We start from the raw sequence: 25469 nt of genomic DNA, 5'->3' as shown, positions 1-25469 counted from the left end.
AGTTATGTCTTAAATGGTTTTAGTTCTATTAGACATACACTTTTTTTTAAAAAAGGGAATGATAACCTTTGATAAGTATCACATGCAAAAGTCAATTACAGATACATCATAGACCCAAAGGAGAAAAGTAAAACAATAAAGCTTTTATATGAAAATATATTACCTTGGAGCAGGCAAAGTTTCTGGCAGAGTAAAATGTAAAAGAATATTTGATAAATTAAATTCCATTGAGACTAAACTAAACCATTAGGAAGGTGAAAATCAAACCAAACAATATGAGAATATGTATACAATACATATATCTAGGAAAGACCTGTACCCAGGTAATATTAAGGTCCCCACAAGTTCTCAGAAACAGACAGGCCTATAAAAAATGTGTTAAAATCTTGAAGGGGCTCTTTAAATAAGGATTTTCCAATGGTCAATATACATGTGAAGAGGTGTTAATTTGCTTATTCATTAGAAATGAAAATTAAAGACAACCACACAGCCAAAAGAATGGTCAAAATAAAAATGACACATGGTATAAAGTCTAATGAGGGTGTAGATCAATGGAAATTTCCATGAACTTCAGTTGGGAGTATAAATTGATAAAAATCACTTTGCAAAATTGTGCTGCAACATCTACTAACATGGAGTGAATAGTTACTGAACCAATTGCCAGAAAGTAATTCCCCTTTACTCCAGAAATGCATGCACATGTATATGTATAGGGATATTCCTAGAAGCAGTATTTATAATAACCAAACACTAAAAAAATATAACATCCGCAACAGTAGAACTTATCAATACACTGTGGAACAGATAAAGGGCATTGCACAAACCTCACGACATACAGCAAAATGGATAAAATCTGAGGCATAACTTGAGGAAATAAAGCTAGAGATAAAAGAATATATATGATTTTATAGATAAAGTTTTAAAATGGGCAGCACAGCATGTAATGTGTGAAAATGCATACTCATTTGGTGACACTATACCAAAAAGGAAGAGAACATTTATCATTGCCGTCAGAATAGTCATATCCAGTGGGAAAGAAAGGAATTTTAATTGCAAAGCGTCATGCAGGGACCACCTGCAACGCTGGCTATGTTTTATTTCTTGACCTGGTGGGCGTAATACAAGGATGACTTTAGAGTAAAGTGAGAGTACATACCTTTTTGTGTACTTTATTTTGGCATATTATATAATAATTTCATCATGAAAAGCTTAAAATTAAAGAAAGCTACAAAATAGGCGTGACTTATTAAGAGATGTTTCAGGTGAAGTGGGCCATCTGATTCTTAAAGGAAGATTGACAGGTGCTGTGAAAATGACACATTGTATCATGATATGGAAATTATGCCAATTTTAGTTTTGAAAAGCTTATTTCTAAGATCAGTTAAAGGGATATTAGCAAGCAAGACAGTTCAGTTTGAATTAGAACCACAAAATCTAGGTGGCAGTTATAATAATTAAGATAATTATATTTAAAATCGGAGTCAAAGACATATTTCCCAGAGAGGACATCTCAGATATAGAGATAATATGCTCTGCTTCATTATCATTTGATTATTATTATGTGGACCTTTTAAAAAGTTTTAATGTATTTCTTAGACATCAAATATATCACAACTTAACCTGCTTATTATTTATTTAAAATAGCTTAATTTGGGGGGCGCAGGTTCAGTTAGTTAAGTGTTTCTTTGGTTCAGGTCATGATCTCAGGGTCCTGGGATCAAACCCCGCAGGGCTTCCTGCTCTGCTTCTCCCTCTCTCCCCATGCTCAAGCATGGCATGTACTCTTTCAAATAAAATCTGTATAAAATAGTTTAATCTTTTACATTTTCTCCTAATGTGGTATCAATCTGTCCAAATGTTTGTAATATCTGAGGACCTAGTGACAGTTAAACATTTAAGCCTACCTTTTTTTTTTTAAGCCAAGTTATGTGATGGTGAAACAAGGAATTAAGAATGAAAACATTCTTTTTTATTATTTTTTAAATAACACTTATAACACATATTTAGCTCAAAGGAACACATTCTCCCTTAACTTAATAAATTAACCAGTAAGAGCCGTAAAATCTTTATCACTTAATTTCACACACATCAAGTTCTCTAACAAAAACTCTCAGGATTAAGATAGTCTAGGAAACACTGCATTAATTATTTTTATTTTTTAAATAATTCTTTCTTCTAACAGAGCCTTTCTGTTTTAATTTGTTGATAGATTAATAAGCATGATATGCAATAAAATTTCTATGCTTAAATGCTGTTTGACAAATGGAAATAGATTTCTTGAATGCAGGATTTCTCTTACACTTGTATTTGCTAGTGCATACCATGACCCTTTAAGAAAAAACTTTCAAGTATATAAGATCATAGAATCTTTTTCAAGAAAGTTCTTACTGTTCATGATTTGCATACTACGCATTGATAAAGTTGAGTTTAATTCTAAGTAAAAGCCACAGCAGTCATTTCTATCATTATGTAATGGGTGTCATTAAACAAAAAGATATTTTACCTATTACTTTTGTTGGCTTACCTGATTTACTTCCTTCAGTTCTTTTTAAGGCATTCATTTATATTTTACAAAGATATTGGCTTATCTGTCTCAAAGTTCTTATTTCATCTTGGCAACGGGGAAGTTATGGGTAAAAGAACTGAATTGTGGGAATTTAGGATTAATATGGTGGTGATGAGTATTTTACACTAAAGTTAAGAGCTCTTTATCTGTTGGTCATAGGAGTCAGTGGTGGATTGGATTATAAATGTTATACTGTAAGCTTCCCAAGATTGTCAATAAGATTAAGATTAAAAGAGATAAACTAAATTTACAGAAGTATAGTTTAGGCAGTTAGCTATATTTCTTTTTTTTTTTTAATTTTATTAACATATAATGTATTATGTGCCTCATGTCATGAATCATTACGTTAGCTATATTTCTGAAAGCACATATTCTGAGTCTTGGATCTGAGCCAAAGACATAGAGCCACATTCTAGGTTTACTTCATTTTTTTTCTTAATGTGAGGTTTATAGGATTGGATACTTTAAATGAAGAGAGAATTTTTAAGACTTCTTAGTTTCTGTGGAAGGGTTTATTTGGCTTTATAAAATAGTACATGTCAATTATGCACCAATTGACAGTTAAGAGAGTATTGAGATTTATTATGAGAGATGCTGTGTAATCAATTTTAAATTATAGGACACTAATATAATTAGATTTTTAACACATAAAAATTATAAGGAATATTTAGGCACTTAATCGGAATTTTTAAAGCCAGCGATAACAAGTTAATAATTGTGACAACTAATAGAGTATCTATATAAATGTCACTATTTTTATTAATTGATATTTAATTTGCTCTAGCCTGCCTTGGTAAATGTTAATTAAATGCCAGAAAATTCCTTATAATTTTAACATATTAATAATCTTATAATTATGTCTTTATTGCTTACATAATTATGAGTTAATTACACAGCTACTAGATTTACTGTACCCTTTATAGAGAGCTCAAGACTATCCATTTTTCTCCACAGGTCAATAAACTTGATTGCCTGTTAACCACTTTCAGTCATAGGACATCAAAAGCTATTTGTGAGTAAGTATACATTTCCATCCAACAGAGTGCCATTATTCCTTTTATTAATCTATTATTTTGTACCTTAGAAGGTGTCAATTTAGGAGAAAACAGGAAATTGTATCCCAGACTTTTCTAAAATGATGTATATAAAAATTATTTTCTTTCAAAGTGCTTTTATATGTATAGTTTCATTTTATAGATACAGTCACTTTATAAAATTCATTTATCCTCATTTGACAAATAAGGAAGCTGATGTAGAGATTAAGTGACTCTCCCTTTATTATTCCATATTATTATTGCTTAACCCACACACTGACCTTTGTCACTCTCCATTCCTTTGCATTTTTACCACCCACCCTCTCGACTGTCCACTTCCAATCTAGGTAAATTGTCATGCCCTTTTTAATCCCTATTTTTGGTAGAAAACTGAACACATAAAGAAGAAAAGCATAAGTATATAATTGGTTCTTTGACAAACCCTCATCTCTCAACTTTTTACCCCTGGAGTCAAGCCTAGTGATGAAGAGACCCATGGTCTATTCACCTTTGAATTCCTACCCGGGGCTCTTTGACACAGTATCTGACACGGATGTAGAAGAGAATTCAAAACTTTAAATCAAGTCCATCTCCTAGTTCTCTTGATGATCATAATGGAACAGCAGTAACAATCCTCAGATTTTAACCCTGCTGCTTTCTTGCAGATAGGACAATATTTTCTGCTAGACAGAGACCTTCAATAACTACTTCCTCATTTCTGCCTCTCATTCTCAAATTTCATACCCATTCTCTGCTTATTCTTTCTTACTGCAGAAACAGTGATCCTATTTTATTTTTCTAGGTTAATTCCTCCATTTATGTTCTTGATCATCTCTATTTTTATCTTGTATTTATAGCCAACCACTGATTTTATAAAAAGTACAAATGAAAAGCATATACCACTAATTAAGCAATAAACAGCATAATCTGCATGTCAAAATCAATGAAGAGAGGAGAAACCTCATTATTATGTACTTTATATTTACAGAAATATTTTATAGTAAATTTAGATTTTTAAAATTTTAATTACATGTTCTAAAATAAAGCAAGCATAACTCAGCACCCTAGAGATATTAATATATAATATTAGTCTTTTTTCAACACATTGCATCATGATGTAATAGGAAAAAATGAAGCTAGATATTATGACAGGTACTGTTCAAATTTTGCACTAGAAAATGAGGTAAATGAATTAGGAAACTTTTCTAGCCTTTTCTAATTCTAGATTTAAAATTAGGATATTCTGCTGTACATAGTATATTAAGTTTAGAATAGATTGTTAAATAAGCAACAATCACTTCTTATATATTCTCATTCTCAATATTATAAAACAGTCTTTTATTCATGATTATGTAACTTTTATCAGTTGATTCGTGCATCCCATGAAATGGTTTGCATATTCATACAATGCAAGAGACAGTATTACAGAAATCAGTGTAGAATCTGCTACTCGGGCTGGTTTCCAATATTCTTCATAACTTGATATCACCTTACTTACTCAATATACTTTCTCAGCTCTCTTTGACATCTAAGTAGCATTCTGATCTCATACTATCTCCATACTTTGCTATTCTACAGTATGACCAAAGAGACTCTACTCAATTCTGAGTATTCAAATTTGCTCTCATTTTTAAAGAATGAACTAAGTCTTGGGGCACCAGGTGGCTCAGATGGTTGGGTGTCTGCCTTTGGCTCAGGTCATGGTCTCCAGGTCCTGGGATCGAGCCCCACACTGGGCTCCTGGTTGGCTCAGTGGGGAGCCTGCTTCTCCCTCTCCCTCTGTTTCTCTTTGTCTCTCTCTCAAATGAATAATTAAAACCTTAAAAACATATATTTAAAGAAACAACTATCCAAGCCTTATATTCTATCATTTTTGTGACATGTTATCCGTCATTCTGACCTTCACTAATCTCCTTTAACCCAATGTCCCTCAGTAATTAAGTTTCATTTGGTTGATCACCCTTCTTATATTGTTACTTTTCTGTGTGGACTTTTAATTTTTCCCAAACTGTATCACTGGCTTTTTCAGGTTAATGACCAGGACTTTAGGTTCTCTTTGATCTCTAAAAGCCTCGGGCATTGCCTCACAGGTATAGCAGGCAGCAGACATTGTTTAATTCTTCTTTTAATCTTGTACTAGGGCAGCATTTTTTATTCTGTGGTTCTTTGGTGAAAGACAGTGGATTACCTAGAAAATTGTAAAAATAGACTCCTCTGGCCTGTTCTAGATCTGAGAATCATGGAGTAAGATAATTTTCCAAAGGACCCTCATTAATTCTTGTGCACACTATAAACTGGGGCAACTGAGTCTGTATCTAGATTTCTAACACACAAACATTACTTCTCATCTTATTTTAGTGTTGGTGAATATCAAAAGGAAAAGGATACTGTAATTTGTCAAACACTTTTTGACTCTTTAAACTAGATATTAGAGTAAGTAAATGTGCTTCTGTTTCTGTGTATGCCTTCTTTTTAGGTAACATTTAGAATATCACAACAAAAAATATTAAACAACAATGAAAAATCTTTTGATGATCTTAACAGTTGGTGTGCTTTGAAATCCAGTTTGTATAGTGAAAGAAACATCTTTTATGCGGAGCAAGCTAATTTTAAATCATTAGAAATAGACCTATTCCAAAAAAGTAAATTAAAGAAAATCCAATGTATATTATTTTGTTCTTCCTAAAGATATATATCATTTTTTAGGAGAGGAAGAATTTACATAAAATATAAGAAAAAAAATGGAATGACCCTATTTGTGCTTTCTTTTGCTTTCCCACTGTGCATTTTATCCGGGAGAAAAATATATCTTAAAAGACTATGTGAGTGAAGCTCCTTTCTCAAGTAAAAATTAAATTTTATGGGAAACCAGTTTTTCAACTTAAAAATAATTTTTTCCGAAGTCGATCATTACCTTTAGTAATCCAACCAGCCATACATCAATCCAGAGTTTCATGAACTTTCTTTATAGAGGAAGTTGGTTCACAGATTTGAACTTCAATTTTTAATTTCTTGACTTTCAGTGTATAGAGAGAGATAATATACTTTCCAGGTATGCGTTTGACTTTTAATTTCTACTTCTGCCCCTCTGGAGGCCATTGGGTAGCCTCATCCCGCTACAAAGGCAATGTTCCCGGAGGACTGGACATTTAGGCCCTGGAAATGAACAGCTGCACAGAGTAGTGGTTTCCAAGGCTCACATTAGTACCACGCTAATCCATGTATATTTGCAAATTGTTATGATCATTGCTCAGAAATGGCATCAGTTGCAGCTGCAGCATTCTGAAAATATTTCAGACTTGTGATGGCTGGAACAACAACACAGAAATTATAATCATCTGACATCCATCACCACCGCTCCTTCACTTGATTGCACCAGTCAACAAATCCTGGGCAGGAAGACAGTGAAATAAGTAACTGCACAAGCTTTGGCTATTAAAGAAATCTTCATTTTTTTTCCTCTGATTTTCACCATTCCATATTTCTGCCATCTCCCTTAGTCCATTTCAAACAGTATCCAGTGCACAAATAGAAAATGAAATAGGATTTTTCAAAATGTCCATTAATGTGCTACTTCTTAAGAACTGTATCAACAACAAGCTTCTAAAAAACCTGCCCTCTTGTAATGTACGGTTTTTACTCAATATTTTTCTGAATGTGATCTTATTTTAAGTGTAAACATATTTATCTGCCTATTTTTCTCTTCTTATTCTCCCTCCTTGTTTTCTCTCTTCTTCTTACTGGATGACTAAGGCTTCTCAATGTGCAAGTAGACAGGATTTCTTTGTCAATGCTACTGTTTTATCTATGATCTCTTAATCCATATTACTGTGGCCCAACACTTTTCTACTAAAGGCTATTCTGATAATCAATGTCTATTAAATCACTATAGACAGTTCAACCTACAACATTTTTAAAAAAATATTTCATTTGTTTATTTGACAGAGATCACAAGTAGGCAGAGAGGCAGGCAGAGAGAGAGGAGGAAGCAGGCTCCCTGCTGAGCAGAGAGCTGGATACGGGGCTCAATCCCAGGACCCTGAGATCATGACCCGAGCTGAAGGCAGAGGCTTTAACCCACTGAGCCATCCAGGTGCCCCTCAACCTACAACATTTTTAAAAGTCTCAGTTATTTTTACCTAGTGTTACTAGTTTTTGTTTAATCTCTCAGACAATCTAAGCAACTTTGTAAGGTCCAACACTGAGCAAAACCCTGTTACTTAATATGTGCTAGATAAATGTTGTAGAAAGAACTAATGGATGAATATCTAAATATTCTTATGACCTATTATAAAAGTATATTTTGTCTTTTCAAATTAAGATTCAATTAGACCAAAAAATATCCTAGTGTTGTAGCATGTAATACAAAATCTTTCATTGGCTGACTTTTGCTTATCTATTATCCCTGTTCAGACTCCCTCATTTACCACATCACATATTATACCTGAACACTCTTAGATTTTAAGTGTAGTATTTCCTGATTTGTACATACTTTCTTGGTGAGAATTCTGTTCACTAATAACATAACTCAAAAGACACTTTCTCCAGAAACTAGTTTAAAGCATACAATTCATTTCTTTTTCTTTTTCTTTTCTTTTTTTTTTTTTTAGTAAAACTACAGATCTAGGCATCTCTTACCTTAATTTAATATAGAGCATTTTCATTACCCCAGTTTAGAGTCTCTTAATTCTTCCTATAGATTTGTATCATTATTTTTGTAATTCCATCCCATCTTTATTCTCATCTCCCTGCTTTGTACGGCTGTTGTATAGTATACTTGTATAATATAATACAAATTACATATATATATACTAATAACACAATTACACGCATATTTATATATATAAATAACCTAATACATATATATATATCTCCTAATAACACAATTACATACATATTTTTGTATTTAGTTTTAGTCAGTTAAGAGAGGGGTGAAGAAATTTATAATCACACTGTCTTTTCTAAGTGTGTGTGTGTGTATTTTTTTTTAAACCAGAACTCTGTTTTTTCTTGTGGCTTTGAATTTATATCTCCTATTCCCTGCTTTCAACCTATAGAATTTTCTTTCATTACTTCTTATAACATAGATATGATAACAAATTGTCTATCATTACTTCTTATAGATATAACAAATTATCTGTATCTTACTTTTGATTTTGAAATATTCTTGGTTTTTTACTTTCAGAACCTTGAATATGTTGTCTGCTGCTCTCTGGTCTCTGCTGTTTCTGACAAGAAGTCAATGATTAATCCTACTAAGTTTCCCTCAAATGTGATGAGTTGTTCTCTTTCTGCTTTTATTATTTTTTTCTTTTTGCTTTTAAAATATTTTGTTTTTCATTTTCAACATTTAATTATGATGTAGCTAAGTGTAGATCTCTCCGTATTTACTCTATTTGGTGTTCATTATATTTTTGGATATATGTATATTAATATTTTTCATCAAATTTGGAACCTTCATAACCATTATTTTTCCAAAAATTTCTTTTGTTATTTTGTCTCTCTTCTCTCCTTTTGGAATTACATATCTGTTAGTGTTCTTAATGATGCCCCACATTTTTCTGAGGTTCTGCTTATATTGCTTCACTTATTTTTATCTCTGTTCTCAGAATGACCATATTTATAATCTCTATTCAAGTTTGCTCAATCTTTGTTTTGCCTCCTTAAATCTATTATTGAGCATCTGCTGATTTTTCATTTTTATTAATTGTAGAATTTCCACTTAGTTCTTTGTTCCAGTTTCTATCTCATTATTGACACTCACTTTTTGCTGAGATATCATCGTTGCAATTTTCTTTAATTATTTGCATGTGGCTTGCTTTAGTTCTTGGAACAAATTAATATAGCTGCTTGGAAGTCTGTGAAGTCCAAAATCTGGGTCTCCCAGAAGCAGTTTTGTTGAATGTTTTTTTGTTTGTTTGTTTCATTTGTATGAGGTACATGTTCTAGAGTTTTTCATGTGCCACACTTTTTTTTGGTTGAAAACTATATCTTAATATATTGTCAAAACTCACCTACAAATTCATTCTTACCTACAAACTCCTGCAGGGTTTTTTGTTTTGTTTTGTTTTTATTTTTGTTTTGCTTGGTCATTTACCTCTTTGTTTAATGACTTGGTTGAACTGACTCTGAAGTTTATTTTTCATGCAAATTGAATCCTCTGTGTCCCTGCCTAGATTTCTTTCTTTTTTTTTTTTTTCTTGTTTTATCTTTAACCTGTCTACTAAGGGTTTCCCCCTTGGCTAGCATAAGCCACTTAATGATCAAAGACTGTGTTAAAACCCCCTGACCAGTTAGATTTCTACTCTACATTGTTGGCTATCTGTGTGGCTTGTGGGCTGTTTTAGCCATCAGTTTTTGGCCAATATTCAGCCAGAAGCTAGTAGCTTGGAAGTTCCCACTCCAATTATTTCTTAGAGGGCATGACCTTGGACTTTCCGACTGCCAGGAATGCATGTTCTTTTATTTATAATAAATAAACTTTCTAGAAGTTCTTCCTTGGTTAGAGCAACTTAATGTTTCGCCAACATTTGTTTAGGGATTTTAGTTACACCCACTGTGCCAGTTGTTTTCTCCTCTCTGTTAATGGATAGGTATGAGACACAAGGAGGTTTTCAAGTGTTCCCCACATCCTGCTCTGAGACTGGGTATAGCTTAGTGAACATGCACAACCTTCCTGGTTCCCAAGTTGAGTGTGACCTCAGGGGGCTCCTCTTGTATCTTTACCTTTTGCTCTCCATTAAACTTCTGATCGCTGTATTGTGTAGCTTGGTGCTGGCAGTATTATGGAGCTGCCAGACTCCTTTAATTGCTTTCTCCCAAGATCTTCATTGTTTTTGACCATGAAGGTAGCATCAGTGAGAGTTGCCAGCACTGAAAGGAGTATTTCTGCAACATGGGCCTAGGGAGCGCGAGGTACACTGATGACCTTCTCGCCTTGCTATGAAATCATAGCCTTAGACAGGGAAAGACAGGGAAAGAAAGCTTTCTTGTTTGTCACAACCACCCAGAGTAGAGTTTCCATAGACACAACTGGGGAGTATTCTGGTTAGGTTGTGCTTCAGATGCCATAGACTCTTGCTATTCTTACTAAGATTTAGAAGATTTCCTCGAATGAATGTTTCTCTGATTATTATATATCCTTAGGACAACTTCTAGGGAGTTTAATTATCGTCATCACCAGTACTATCATCATCATCATCAATAACACAGAATGGGCAAGTGGGATTTAAAGGCATTTAAGCACTTCTTTTCATTAATGTAATATAATTCACCCAGCATTAGACCAAAAACTTTTCTTTTTTTTTTTTTTTCAGTTTTTTGAAAGATTTTATTTATTGGTGAGAGAGAGCATGAGCAATAGGGAGAGGGAGAAACAGGCTACCCACTGAGCAGGGGGCTAGATGTGGGGCTTGATCCCAGGACCCTGAGATCATGACCTGAGCCACCCAGACACCCCTAGAATAAAAATTATTAAAATATGTGTGGCAATTCCCTTAGATTCTAAAAACTCATTGATAAGACACACGCTTCAAAAAAAAGAGGCTCATTAAAGTACTTTCTCACAAAAAATATTTTACAAGCATAATTTTACTTATTTATGTATTTACCTATGATTTCAACCAAGGAACCACATAAAGACCTCCTTTATCATCACGGTCATTTAAAAGTCTTCTGAATGTATGTAAAAGAAAAGGATAAACAATAAACAGGAGGAAGTAAAATTACTCTTACTTGGAGATGATAATACTTTTTATTTTGAATGCCCAAGAGAATTAATTAAAATTATAAGTTGCATGGTAATTCAATAAGAAGGGTGGGTAACAGTAACCAGTGAGGTAATAAAATTAATGAAACAAATTATTTATACAAGCAAAACTGAAATAAAGAAGAAACCTCAGAATCAATAAGAAACCTACAAGATCTTCTAGAAGAACAAATTTAAATGCCACTAAAAGTCACAAAACAATACTTGAACAAGCATAAAAGCATGGTTGTTTTTGTCTAAAGTTGTATGGCAGGTAGAGCTGAACGCTAAGCAGGGAACAATTATGGTTAGCTGGATAGCCAGTCTGTTTAGTGACCAGATTCTCTCCCACAAGGACTGAGTGGTTGCCTGACATCTTTATCACACTAATGCACCATTAGAATGCTGTCCTTGTTAGAACAAACACAGTAAAGAACAAGCATATTCTGTACCATGAAAACATATTAGAATTCTGTTGGAAAACAACTCCCTAGAAACCGAACTGCTGTTTTGGGGGTGGGTAATTTTTTTTTTTTTTAAACATCATTGCTGACCTTCAAAGATTCCACCCCGCCACCCCCCGCAACCACCAACAAGCCACCCAGGAGTGTAATAATTGATGCATAACTCCTAGAATAAATGAAAATGCTCTGAGGCACTGGATAGTCTTCTAGGATGAGTATATATAGCCTCATCTTACAAACGAGTTTAGTGAACTCTATTTACTGATGTTAAAAATATATGTATGACTTTTGCTTATAAGGTTAATTAACTGTATCTTAAAAAGGTATTCATCTTTCTATACAAATAATGTCCGAATATAGTGCCTCCATGTTTGGGTAATGTTAATAAAGCATTTTCTTTTTCTGGAGTCCAGAATAGAAATGTTTCTGTGGTTCTGCTTTTACAGAGGAAATTTATTATATTAGGCCACAGCTGTAAATTTTCTCCCTCCAATCCTATAAATTTCTTCTAAATGTTTAATGGTTTATAACTGTAATTATTCTTGTGTGCCAACATTAAACTTTAAAAAGTTTAATTTGGAGACTATTCGGAGAAACTCATCTTTTTTACAGCCTCATAAATAGTTCTTTGATGAAATGAGCAGAGGCTCTGTGTCTGCCCGAGGTGAATACAAATGACACCACATAGACTATGCTTATGGAGAGGAAACAAATGCTCTGATGCCTAAAGTGATCAGCTGGTGCTCAGTAGCGATGGGGAGTAATATGTTCAGAGATGGGAAATGACAGAGTTCTTGAGCCTTAAGTCTGTCCTCCTTGTTCCTGTCCCCCATGTTCTCCTCCACTTTATTTTCCTGAAATATTTTAATATTCCCACCCAGTTCTAATAAATAGAGGATGGCATAGGGGTAGTCACATTGGGATATTCAAATTCCTAATTCAGAATATACAGTTCATGGCTTCTATTTAATCAATATATCTCAGTATCACTTTTAAATACTATCTAATGGAGAGTGCATGGCTATATTATATAATACTAAGAATATATCTCTGCAAAATTCAGCTGCTGCATTGTCCCAGTTCTGGAACTAGGGTGAATGAGAACTTCTTTAGCTTCAAAGTGGGCTCTGAAAGTTGAAATGAATATTGGAAACACCCAAGTGAGCAGTAATACACAGAATGCTTCCAAACGTCATTTTATACACGTTACTTCTTTTAAGTTCAATTAAGATAGAATAATCAGTCCATTTTCTTTAATTAAATTCAAGGTACAAAAATTGAAAACTTTTCCTATCTAGAGGTATACAGAAAGATAGAGGCATGCCCTGAATAAAACTGAAGTTTTAGTTTTCATTTTTTAATTATTACTATTATGTGTTAATTTATATTTTACCACAAAACAGTGCATTTTCATTCTGTATAATTTGAATTAAAAATATCTCAAATTAATTTATAATATATTAACTTCCTACTTAACCCAAAAAAGCATTTAGGATGACAAATAATGAAATATATGTATATCTTAATTATTTCTTCAATGTATTAACATATACATATGTTTGTAGCATATGCTTTTTCATAATTTTGAAACCCACACATAATTAAGAACAAAAACATACAGAAGAAAAAGATTTAAGCATAATTGAAATTCCTTTTCAAAGGAGTCTGTTCATTGTACAGGTGTAATTCACCTATCATGGGAATTGCTTAGCCCAGTGAGATCTATGTCCAAATTCTGACTTACAGAAACATAAGAGAATTAATTTCTTTTTTTAAACCACTAATTTTGTGGTAACTTTTTATAGCAGTAGAGGAAAAGAATAACATAAAAATGCAGCATAGGGGTTACATGTAAAGATAAAATGTATGACAAATATAGCACAAAGGTGGAGAGGGGAAAAATGAAAGTGCTAAAACAGCAAAACAAGAGTTAAAGAGAATGACCCAACAAAAAAAATAAAGTAAAATCATAAAAATATATAAAATGACCCCAAAAAAGTCAGAAAAGGAGAAAAAGGGATAAACCAAATAAGACCAGTAGTAAGCATAAATGAAGATGATAGATTTGAGGATAAAAATCCCAACAATCATATTAAATGCAAATATACACCAATTAAAAGTCAGAGAATGTCATATGGAATAAAATGCCAAGATACACATATATGCTATCTACATGAAAGAAACGTTAAATATAAACACACATATGAATTTAAAAATTTATATGGGAAAAAGATATACTATGGTAAAAGTAATAATAAAAAGGTTGGTGTAGTCACACTTCTCTCAGACAAAGTAGATTATAAAGAACATTACCAAAAACAAAATGGCTATTTTATCATGGTAAGAGGTCAATCATTCAGGAAGTTAAAATAGTCTTGTACATTTATGCGTATAACAGAGCTTCCAATACATGAAGCAAAAATGATAGAATTGAAAGAAGGAGAAACCAATCCACAATTGAAAGTACAGATTTTAATACTCCTATCTCAATAATAGATAGACGAAGGAGACAGAAAATCAGTAAGCATATAAAAGATTTAATCAATACTATCAGCAAAATTAACCTAATAGACAGAGACTCTTATCATCAATATTCTTTCCTAGGACACATGAAACATTTGCCAAGATAGCCTGTATTCTGGGACATAAACAAGTTTCAGTTGTTTAAAAGGCTTCAAAATATAATTTTATATTGATAAATTTATATTAATTTGAATTATAATTTTATAATTCAAAATTAATTTTGAGTCCTTTTAAACAGCTGGATTGTTTAAATGGAAACAAAAGGGGAAATCAAAAACAAAAGGGTTTCTGGACAATCCAAACATAAGCATCAAAATGAAAATTAAAAAGATACTCTGAATTGAGTGAGAATGTAAACACATATAACAAAATTTACAGGGTAGTGTTAAGTAGTAAATTAATAGCAGTAAAGGCTTATGCTATTAAAAAAAAATTTCTAAAACAAATGAACTCAGTCTCTACACTAAGACACTATAAAGAAAAAATACAACTAAACATAGATTAGCAGGATAAAAAAAACAACCCAAAGCAATCAGAATGGAAATATGAAACCAATTAAATAGCAAAAAAGAGAAAACCAAGGAAAACTAAAAGATTCTTATTTGACAATATCAATAAAAAATCTTCTAACTAGATTAATCAGAACAAAAAGTAGAAAAAAAACACTATTTCCAAAATTATGAGAGAGATGATATCACTACATATTTTACAAATAATAAAAGTATAGGTAAATATTAAGAACAGCTTTAAGCCAATTTTTCAAACTTGGATAAAATGGAATGTTCATTGAAAGGCACAAACTGATATAGCACATTCAAAAAGAAATGATAACCTAAATCTCTCTATGAAAGAAATTTGAATTTGCACCTAAAAACCTTTCCACAAAGAAAATGCCACATCAGAATTGCTTCCCTGGGGAATTCTACCAAACGTTTCAGGAAAACATAATAACAACTATGAAAAACTCTCCTAGAAGATAGAAGGAAATTTCCAATTAATTCTATGAGGCTAGTATTACCCTGATATCACAATCAGAAAAATAAAAGGAAATACAACTACAGTACTCTTCATGAACATTCTAAATAAAAGGTCAGCAAATGAAATGTATCAATATATGAAATATGTTTTATTCATGAAAATACAGGATTTATCATGGGAATAAAAAATTGGTTTAATGTGCAAAATCAATCACAATGTAATTCAACATATTTATGATTTTTTTATTTTATTTTATTTTTTTAAAGATTTTATTTGTTTATTTGACAGAGATCACAAGGAGGCAGAGAGAGAGGAGGAAGCAGGCTCTCCGCTGAACAGAGAGCCCGATGCGGGGCTCGATCCCAGGACCCTGGGATCATGACCTGAGCCGAAGGCAGAGGCACCCAGGCCACCCAGGCGCCCCTATGACTTTTTTAAAAGAAAAAACTGCGGCTATCTAAATAGACATAGGAAAAACATTTGACAAAATTCAATGTATATCCTGACAAAGATATCTCAAGCTAAGAATGGAACTTTGTCAACCTGATAAAGGGCATCTACAAAAAAACCTATAGCTAACAACTTAATGGTGAAAAACTCAGTCTTTTCTAAGACTGGTAACAAAAGAAAAATATCTCCTTTTACCACTCCCACCCATCATTGTACTAGAAGTCCTAGTCAGTGAAATAGAGAAACAAAGGAAATTACAGTCATACAGGTTAGAAAGAAAGAAATAATACTCTAATTTCAGATAACGTGATTATGAAGAAAATCCCAGGCAATCTACAAAAAATATCATGAAACTAGTTGGTGAGTTTAGTAAGGTCGCAGAATGAAAAGTCAACACATGAAAAATCAATTGTATTTCTATTTACTGGCAACTAACAATTGGGAACTAACTTTTTTATTATAAAAAATCATCCAATAGCTTCTTTAATCATTAAACATATCACACCGTCTTTTAGTTCTCCCTGCCATACTTGCTGTTTTTCCCATTGGCTGATATTTTTTATGGCATACCTAATAGAGGTGGATTATTTAATCTCTCTGACAGAGCCATTTCCTTATTGGGATTCAGTTGAAAGTATCTTTCTGATCCTCTTTGCTAGGCTTTTACGATCTATCTATACTCATCTGAATGAAATCAGGAATTAGAAATCATACAGTAGGTTAAACAGGGTAAATCTGATATAAAGAACTGTGAAACTTTGCTAAAGCACTGACTATAATCTTAAGGAAACACCATATCCTGCCATAGGGATAAGAGATAGTACCGAAGGAAAGAAAAACTTAGATGTTGTTGGAAAAATAGAACAGATAAATATTCTGATGTTGTTTGAGTAGGTTTAGTTTGGTCTACTGTATAGCAGAGAAGTTTAGTGGTTTGCCCAAGCCAGAGCTGGTCTCCAGTTCCTGTATAAGCAGGAAGCAACATCCCTATGCTGAGGGTGAAGGGCCTTTCTGGGAACACTCTGGAAAGCAGTTCTAGGTCCTGTCTGAGAAATCATGGTACCGGTACAGGTGGGTGATGTTTCTAAGCTGATTTTCGTGCGCAGGGCCTCCTGAAGGTTATTGCCAGGCCTGGCCTAGCCTAGACCACAATGTTGGGGCAGTTATCAACTAGAGGTTCCTCACTTGCCCATCAAACCGCAGCACAAAATAGTTTGAAAGCTGGTCCCGAAATCCTGCCCCATATCTCTCCAGCGCCCTCTACTGAGAAGCATAATATTATGCTCTCCTCTCAGGAAGGATGCTTAAGAGTGATGTCCATTAAGGACCAGCATGTATTGAAGGGCAAATTTGGAATAGAGAGGCAAGAAATTGATAACTGGCATATCCTTTAAAAAATCTTATGTTCTGCACTTTATATAGGTCAAATGAAAAGTGAATTATCCAGCCATGTTCTATATAGATGTATTTCCACAGTCATGATCAGTAAGGAAATACAAAGTATAAATTTTCTAGACATAGTTAATATGAGGAATTCTTAAATGACATTAAAAATTTTATCCATCTCTTTTTACCAACACATTTACAGCGATCACTACATTTGCGATGTGAATCCTTACGCTCTTCTTTCATTCCTTGTCCTTTGTATTCTCATAACTGTGTACATTACTGTCCAGATTTTTTCATGACCTCATCATCTCTTAATTTTTAAAACAGAATTGAGGAATAATTGACATAAAATAAACTGTACATATTTAAAGTGTACAATTTAATAAGTTCTGACATATGAATATAACTGGAAAATCATGGCAATCAAGGTAATGAACATAATCATCAACCCCAAAGTCAGAGCATGCTTCATTGTACTACCTCATTCTTTTTCCTCCCACCTTTGGGGCTCATCTGCAAGCAGCCACAAATCAGCTTTCTGTCATCATAAGATTTACTTATTATCCTTTTAATAACGCTAGAATATGTAATGATACCACCTCTCTCATCCCTGATTTTGGTAATTTGTGGATTCTCTCATCTTTTGCTGACCAGTCCGACTCGAGGTTTATCAATTTTATTGGTCTTCTTAAAGAACTAGGTTTCAATTTCATCTCTTCTATTTTTTTCCTATTTTATTGATTCCTGGTCGATTTTTATTATATGATCTATTTAAAGGTAATTTAATTCACTTTTTTCTGTTGTAAGATGAAAGACAAGTTCATTGATTTGAGATTTTTTCTTCCTTTTTTGATATATATCCATTTAATGATATTTTTAAAAATTTTATCAATCATTAATAAAATTTTCATCATCATTTTATAGCTGAAGCTACCTCCCACAAGTCATATGTTACATTTTTATTTTCAGTTTGCTCTATATACTTTCCAATTACACTTTTGATTTCTTCTTTGATACACTGATTATTTGACAAGTACATTACTTAGTTTCCGAGCATTTCGGAATTATCTGAAGATCTTTCTGTTATTGGCATCTTATATCTAATATATTTATTCACACATTTGTGCTCTTCATCTATTTGTGATATCATTTTCAAGATACTCCACCTCTGAAAATATGTCCTCACTACTATGTAATGATACAGCAGGACACTTGAAATTAGTAAGAAGTTCAAGTAAAGTATATATAATAGAACATATAAATGGAGGTGGAAAATACACAGACACACAAATAGTTTGACCAAATGAATACCAAATAGTATTCATTTAAAAGGAATTAATTTAAGCTCATATAATACTGATTAATATAAGTTCACTTAACACTTGTGACAGCTAACTAGTCAGCATGTCAATATTTAGTTCTTGTACAATTCATGTCCTAAAATCTGCTTTAATAATGATTATTTAATGACCTCCCATGTCTATTATAACTAGATCTCCTGAGACATAGTTATATTTATTAAATATATAGTATTAATGTAAGGTGTTTATTGAGGATTTACAACTACATACTGGATATATTGCTTTATATACTCATAAGTGTCTTTTAAGAAATCATTAAAGTATCTATTTAACCTCAATAATGATCCTATTAAATTTCAATTTAATGCCTAGTTAAGTATGTTTAGGGCAAATCATTTAGGCTATGCCCATACAGACAAAGTGAATTAAGGAAGCAAAATAGTTATCTGAATAACTCCACCCAAAAGTAAATTTTAAAATCTACATTAGCTAGGACAAATGTATTCTTTGATTATTTATTTTATTTCTTTTTTAAAATATTTATTTATTGAGATAGAGAGAGTATGTGTGCACATGACAGCTGGAGCAGCAGAGGGAGTGGAAGAGAGAATCCCAAGCAGACTCTGCTATGAGTGTGAAGCCAGACGTGGGGCTCAGTGTCCTGACCCTGAGAACATAACCTGAGCTGAAACCAAGAATTAGATGTTTAACTGCCTGTGCAACCCAGGTGCCCCAATAATATATTTAGATATCTCTATAATTCTTGGATTTTTTTTCAAAGAATGAAGTTTATGTGCCATTAAAACTATAATAGAAGCTCTTCAGAATAGGTTTTGTTGTTATTGTTGTTGTTGTTGTTTATCTTCTATATTCTTTGCAATGACATAGACCAGCTAGATCAATCAGGATATACAGAAGTCAAACACAATAAATTCTTTCTTTTTTTAAATATTTTGTTTATTTATTTGACAGAGATCACAAGTAGGCAGAGAGGCAGGCAGAGAGAGAGAGAGGAGGAAGCAGGCTCCCCGCTGAGCAGAGAACCTGATGTGGGGCTCGATCCCAGGACGCTGGGATCATGACCAGAGCCAAAGGCAGAGGCTTTAACCTACTGAGCCACCCAGGTGATCCCACAATAAATTCTTAATACGAACTACCTAACTCGAGTTAGAAACACTAAAATGATATTGATATAGTGTCTGTTTTTGTGGATTATAAAATTGTATAGTTTTTTAAATTAAAGTCTTACAACATTTTATACTGTAATTTTCTAAGTGTTGTTAATGTAAAAACAATTCACGAAGTTATCCTAGTATTATCTGTATTTGTATAAGAAAGAATTACTTTGTCTCAACTATATAGCAAAGAAAGCATATTATTAATTCATTATTTGACTTGCTAAAATCATTAGTGATATGGTAAAAGATAAACTGAGGCATATTAAAAATGTTAAATGCTCCTAACCATTTCCTAACCAGAAATGGTTAGGAGCATGCCTCAGATAGGAACTAGGGGAAAGACTTCTGCAGAGAAGGTTTGGAAGAAAATGAGGCACCTGGGTGGCTCAGTAGGTCAAGTGTCTGCCTTGGGCTCAGGTCATGATCTCAGGATCCTGGGATCAAACCCCACATTGGGCACTGTGCTCAATGGAGAGTCTGCTTCCCCCTCTGTGCTCATACTTTCTCTCTCAAATAAGTAAATAAAATATTTGTTTGTTTTTTAAGAAGTTTTAGAAGCAGGAAAAGGAAATTATTTGATTGGCTATACCTGAAAGCCTAGTTGACTGTGACTAGTTTTACTCAGATTTTGATTTCTTAACCTTGAGGCATTCATAGGCTTAAATTTTGGTTTGCTTATTTAGGTCACCAAAGCATTAAAACCACTTTAGTGTAATGGCTTCCTTGTTTAGTTAATTTAACATATAATATTTATTTTTTCATTTATTATGTAAACACCATTTTTCTGGATGGAACTCATGTTTGAGGATTAAAAGTGTGTAGAAATCTTTTTCATTTCAAAGGGGTAATACATATGCAAATAAAACTATTAAAAAAAGTAAAAACATATTGTCATAAATGCAAAAAAAAGCGTATAATTGAAAATATTTGGGTATTTAGGGAAATAGGCAATTATCTCTAAAGGAAAGAAGGAAGGGAAATGTTGTGATAAGAGTAGCATTTGAACATGTTCTAGAGAAACTGTTAAGATGTGGAAAATACAGAAATCAACAAATAAAGGACTGAAAATAATCCCAAATAACTAAGTTATGGGAATGGAAACACTTTTTAATGAGTCCAGGACATATTTTCTGACAAAAATGACTATGTTTCGAGAAGGAAATAGTACAGGAGATCATTAGCAATGGTCAACATTGAAGAGCAAAACTGAAATGAATGTCCTGGCAAGGAGTTTGGATATCGATGAGGTTTATTAAAATGTTTGGATTATAATTTTTTAAAGAAAACATTGCATTTAATAATCTGGATGTTTCCATTGACTCTGAATAACTCATATATTATTTGTTTAAATAAGCATGGGGTGTCTGGGTGGCTCCATCAGTTCAGCATCTTGACTCTTGATTTTGGCTCAGGTCATGATCTCTGGCTAATGGGTTGGAGATGCACACTGGGGTCACACTCACTGAGGAGTCTGCTTGAGATTCTCTCTCCCTCTCCCTCCCCCCCCCCACTTGCACACATATACTCTCTTTCTTTCTCTCTTAAATAAATCTTAAAAAAAAAAAAAAAAAAAAAAAAAGCTTAACTATACTTTGGAAGGGAAAAGAATGAAAACTAAGATTTTTCTTTCAGAAAAAGTCTAGTATTAAGGGGACCCCTGAGAACACTTATCTTGTGTCAGATTTTATTCCATACTCTTTTAAATAGTTATTGTAAAAAGACTTGTGATGTCCAATCAATGGAAGAAAAACCCCAAATTGTAAACATAAAGTCTATATCCAATTATTTCCCTAACTCGCCTTCCTATACCATTTCTGCCGCATGATTCACCTCTAGTCCCCACTGTTTCTATGGTAAAACAGCTCTTCAAGTTCTCATAAGAAATTATCTATAGTCTCATTGAAATTGATAAATTAGTGACTTAACATGTAAATCACCACCTTGGAAGAAGAGCAGGAAGTAGGCTAGGTAGTTCTCCATAAGAATTAAATGCTAATGCTGATCTTTTGGTTGGTATTTTAGTTAGGACTCTGGTTTGCAATTGGCATAAAATTCAAACCAAACAAGCTTAAAGGGGGAATTATTGGTTGATGTAACTGTAATATCAAGTGCAAGTTTCACTTAAGAGGCAATTAGATGGAGGCACTCCAACAGTGTCTCATTCCCACAGTATTTTCTTTTTTTTTCTACTCACAGCCTCTCCTTTTTCCTGATATACTCCTTATTCGGCGGGATGTCCATCTTTCCAAGAAACTGATAACAGCTTTGGATCTGATATACCTCAGGTATGAATCAGGTGGTAGAATGCAGGTTTCTTCCCAGAAATTCCATTAACGGTATTAGTATTATCTTGTTTCATTGGTTTTGATTAACTCATAAGTTGCCTGTTATGATGACAGTGAATGTGATGCTCAATGAGGCTGGACCCAGGACATCTCCATCTAGCACCTGTGGGTAGAAGTTCCTACAAGTGGGAGAAAAGGTGTTTTATTGGGAGGGGGGGGGCAGATTGGTGGTATGGCTACCAGGAGAAGACCCCAAATGCCAAGTAAAACACAAACAACCAAACACACATAAAATTTAACTGACCCAATCTGACAAATGAAAAATTATTCTTTTTCTACAGAAACTTCATTACTTTTACAACAAAATTCGAATGTTTTTTCAAAATGTAAAGTTGACTTTGATTAAAATTCCATGACTTGTGAATTGTTTGTGCTTTCAATAATAGTGTCAGATGTGGACAGTTTATGTGGCAATATGATCTATTCCTGAGACTTCTCTCATAACCAGAAAACTAATATTTTGTTAAGTGTCAAGTTTTAGATTTTACAAGAGGCTGTACCTGCTGTCCCACTTTATCATTCAGACTGAGTCACTTTCAATTTATCTTTCTGTTTCATTGTTCTTCAATGGTACTATCAAATGAAGCTAACTGACTCCTGGTACAATTTCTGGACCCAGATCCTTCCTCTCATTATCAAAATGAGTTATCTTTTGCAGTCCACTTATCTTTTAAAGTAGTCATTTAAAAAAAAATAGTCTTTAGAAGAACATTTGTGAAGGTCTTTATTAAATTTCCACAACAGATGATTTTATAATACTTATTTTGATTAGAAATTGAAAGAATCACTTCTCATCAAATATTGTGTTCAGGATTTTGAACCAGCATCTTCTACATTTCATGCCTCAAATGTGTGGTCTTATCACACAGAAGAAATCCCACCATATTATTAGTCAAAGAACTAGTGTAAAAGAATTTGACACCTCATTTTGTAGCATACAGAATAAATGGAGAGCCAAATATACTTCTTAAAGTGGTCTAAAGATGATGTTAAGACTCCCTAGGAGTTTTAAAGAATTTGAACTAAAATCTGTGTCACTGTGTTGTTTTCTTATCATACTGTTTATGTTTTAGAGATACCAGTATTTGGAATGTTTAGAAATGTTATATGCTGTTTCAGATTGATTTGACTTTAAATTTTATCTCTACCAGTAATGTTACCCTTTATCTTTTATGTTACTCTTCTCTCCGGGATCTCCTGCTTATATGACTCCTTGTTCAGGATCCCTTCTTGCTGGAAACCCCTCTTACCTTCACTGTAGTTATTTGAAGGACTCCATTGATACTTCTGTCTCTATACTCTTAATATCTAATATAACACTTCTATGTGAAATTCTGTGACTAGGCACAAGCAAACTTTCACTAAAGGTCTCTGTATCCTATTCAAACTAAATATAAGACTTCAAGGGAGAAAAAATGTCTGTTCAGTCATTGTTCCTGTGTTTTCTTTTCTATGGGTTGTCAGGGAATCTACGGGTTCCAAAACTTTTTCAAATCTGAAAGCAATGCAACAAAGAAAGGTCAGTTATTTTTACTCCCTTAAAATTTTACTGTATTATAAATGGCCATATAAATATATATTATAAATATAAATATAAATATAAATATAAATATAAATATAAATATATATATATATTTAGGTGCCTTTACAAATAGATAAATATTAATAATACACATATTTATATTCAGCAAAAATACATATATAAACAGTTGTACTTTTTGTTCATCTCCCTTTTTCTACATGAACATGATAAATTTGGGATTTATATTGAAGTCATAAAATATTGTCCCCAATTGATTACTGGCTATAGTCCTCAAAGCTGAAAAAAAAAGTCAAAAAACAAAAAGGTACAAAAAATTCTATATTATTTCTTAGAGAAATCTCAAGACATAAAATTGAATGTTATATTCTTCTACCATATATTTGCCTTTTTTTCTACTAAGCACCAAAAATAGGGAAAATCATTTCAATTGAAGGGGAGCAAAATTTATCACCCCAAAACATGCCTCTTTGGCATAGGATTATTTTGAGCTCATTAGTTTTAAGAAACAACAGACAAAGAAGCTCTGAAAATGAGAAATTACCCTTTTTTTAAAAATATTTTATTTATTTATTTGACAGACAGAGATCATAGATAGGCAGAGAGACAGGCATAGAGAGAAGGGGGAATCCGGCTCCCTGCTGAGCAGAGAGCCTGACGTGGGGCTCGATCCCAGGACCCTGAGATCATGACCTGAGTGAAGGCAGAGGCTTAACCCACTGAGCCACCCAGGGACCCCCGAGAAATTACCCTTTATAAGGGAAATTTACATTTATAAGGAAAATGACCATCTGTAAGGACATATTCCTCTCTGAAACAGGAAGAAGATGACCAAATCTCTGTAAACACTTGTCAGGGAAGAAGGCACCAACTGAAATGTGGATAACAAACATATCCTTGTTTATTGTGCTTTCCTTGATAATTTTCCATAACTCTGCATGCCCCACCCCCCAACATCTTTCTTTCCTCTTTAGCTGTGTGATGGTATTTAAGGTGGTACCTTGGACTATTTAAGGGAGTTACTCAGTTCTTCTGGCTATCTCATATGGATAACAGGAGGTATACATGTCATTCAGTTTCTGTGTTTTTTTCCTCCTGTTAATCTGTTATCACCAGCAGCACAGGGCAGAAATGGTGAGGTCTCAGCCAAGAATAGTAAAGGAAATTTTTTTTCCTCCCTTACACAATCTAACCAGGGACTGGTGTTTCAGAATTTGTTAGAAGAATTGATCCATGGTATTTACCAACATCTCCCTTTTTTTGTGGTGTGTTTCAATTGGGTGGGGGCTGTTGGCTCGGATGGTGAAGGAATTCACCCAGCATAGAATGGATATTTATTGAATACACTTCAAGGGAGTGGTGGGCGGAATGGCAGAGAAGAGACTGCCAGGAAGAAGTGGTGAGAGGCTATCGTTACAGGGTGGTGAGGAATTATGGGAACATAAGGAATTTTCCCTTTTTTGATAACTGTGCCTGGTTGTAAGTAGCCCATTGGTTAGTTAGGGCGTATGGCCATTTTGAGGTGGGTTGCTTAAGGAACCTGTTTGTATTCAGCTCTGTGGTCACTGTGTGCCCAGTAGGCTTGCTCAAGTTTTCCATTGTCCAAGCCTGTTTCCTAAAAGCAGCCTCTACATTTTTTATAAATACTAAACCCCCTTTTTCCCTTATCTTGGCACTGTGTTATCTACTGAAAGTTCCAGTGAGCTTTTTGTCATTATATATGGGCCTCTGATCCCCTTGTTTGGTGTATTTGATGAATAACAAACAATTTCAGGATAAAATTGGCACAATGTCAGGTTTATTTAATTAAGCCTTCCTTCTACTTGGGATTTGGATGTCTTACCTAATTTCCTAGTTCCTTGAGCAGGCTGGAACTTTTTTTTTCCCCTACCTGGGCCCATAAAATTGCCTAAAATTCTGATAGTTACTTTTCTCTTGGCAGCTATCCTATGGT

The sequence above is a fragment of the Mustela lutreola genome, chromosome 12, assembly GCF_030435805.1.
Source record: "Mustela lutreola isolate mMusLut2 chromosome 12, mMusLut2.pri, whole genome shotgun sequence".
In the NCBI taxonomy this organism is placed as follows: domain Eukaryota; kingdom Metazoa; phylum Chordata; class Mammalia; order Carnivora; family Mustelidae; genus Mustela; species Mustela lutreola.
This window is presented reverse-complemented; position numbering follows the sequence as displayed.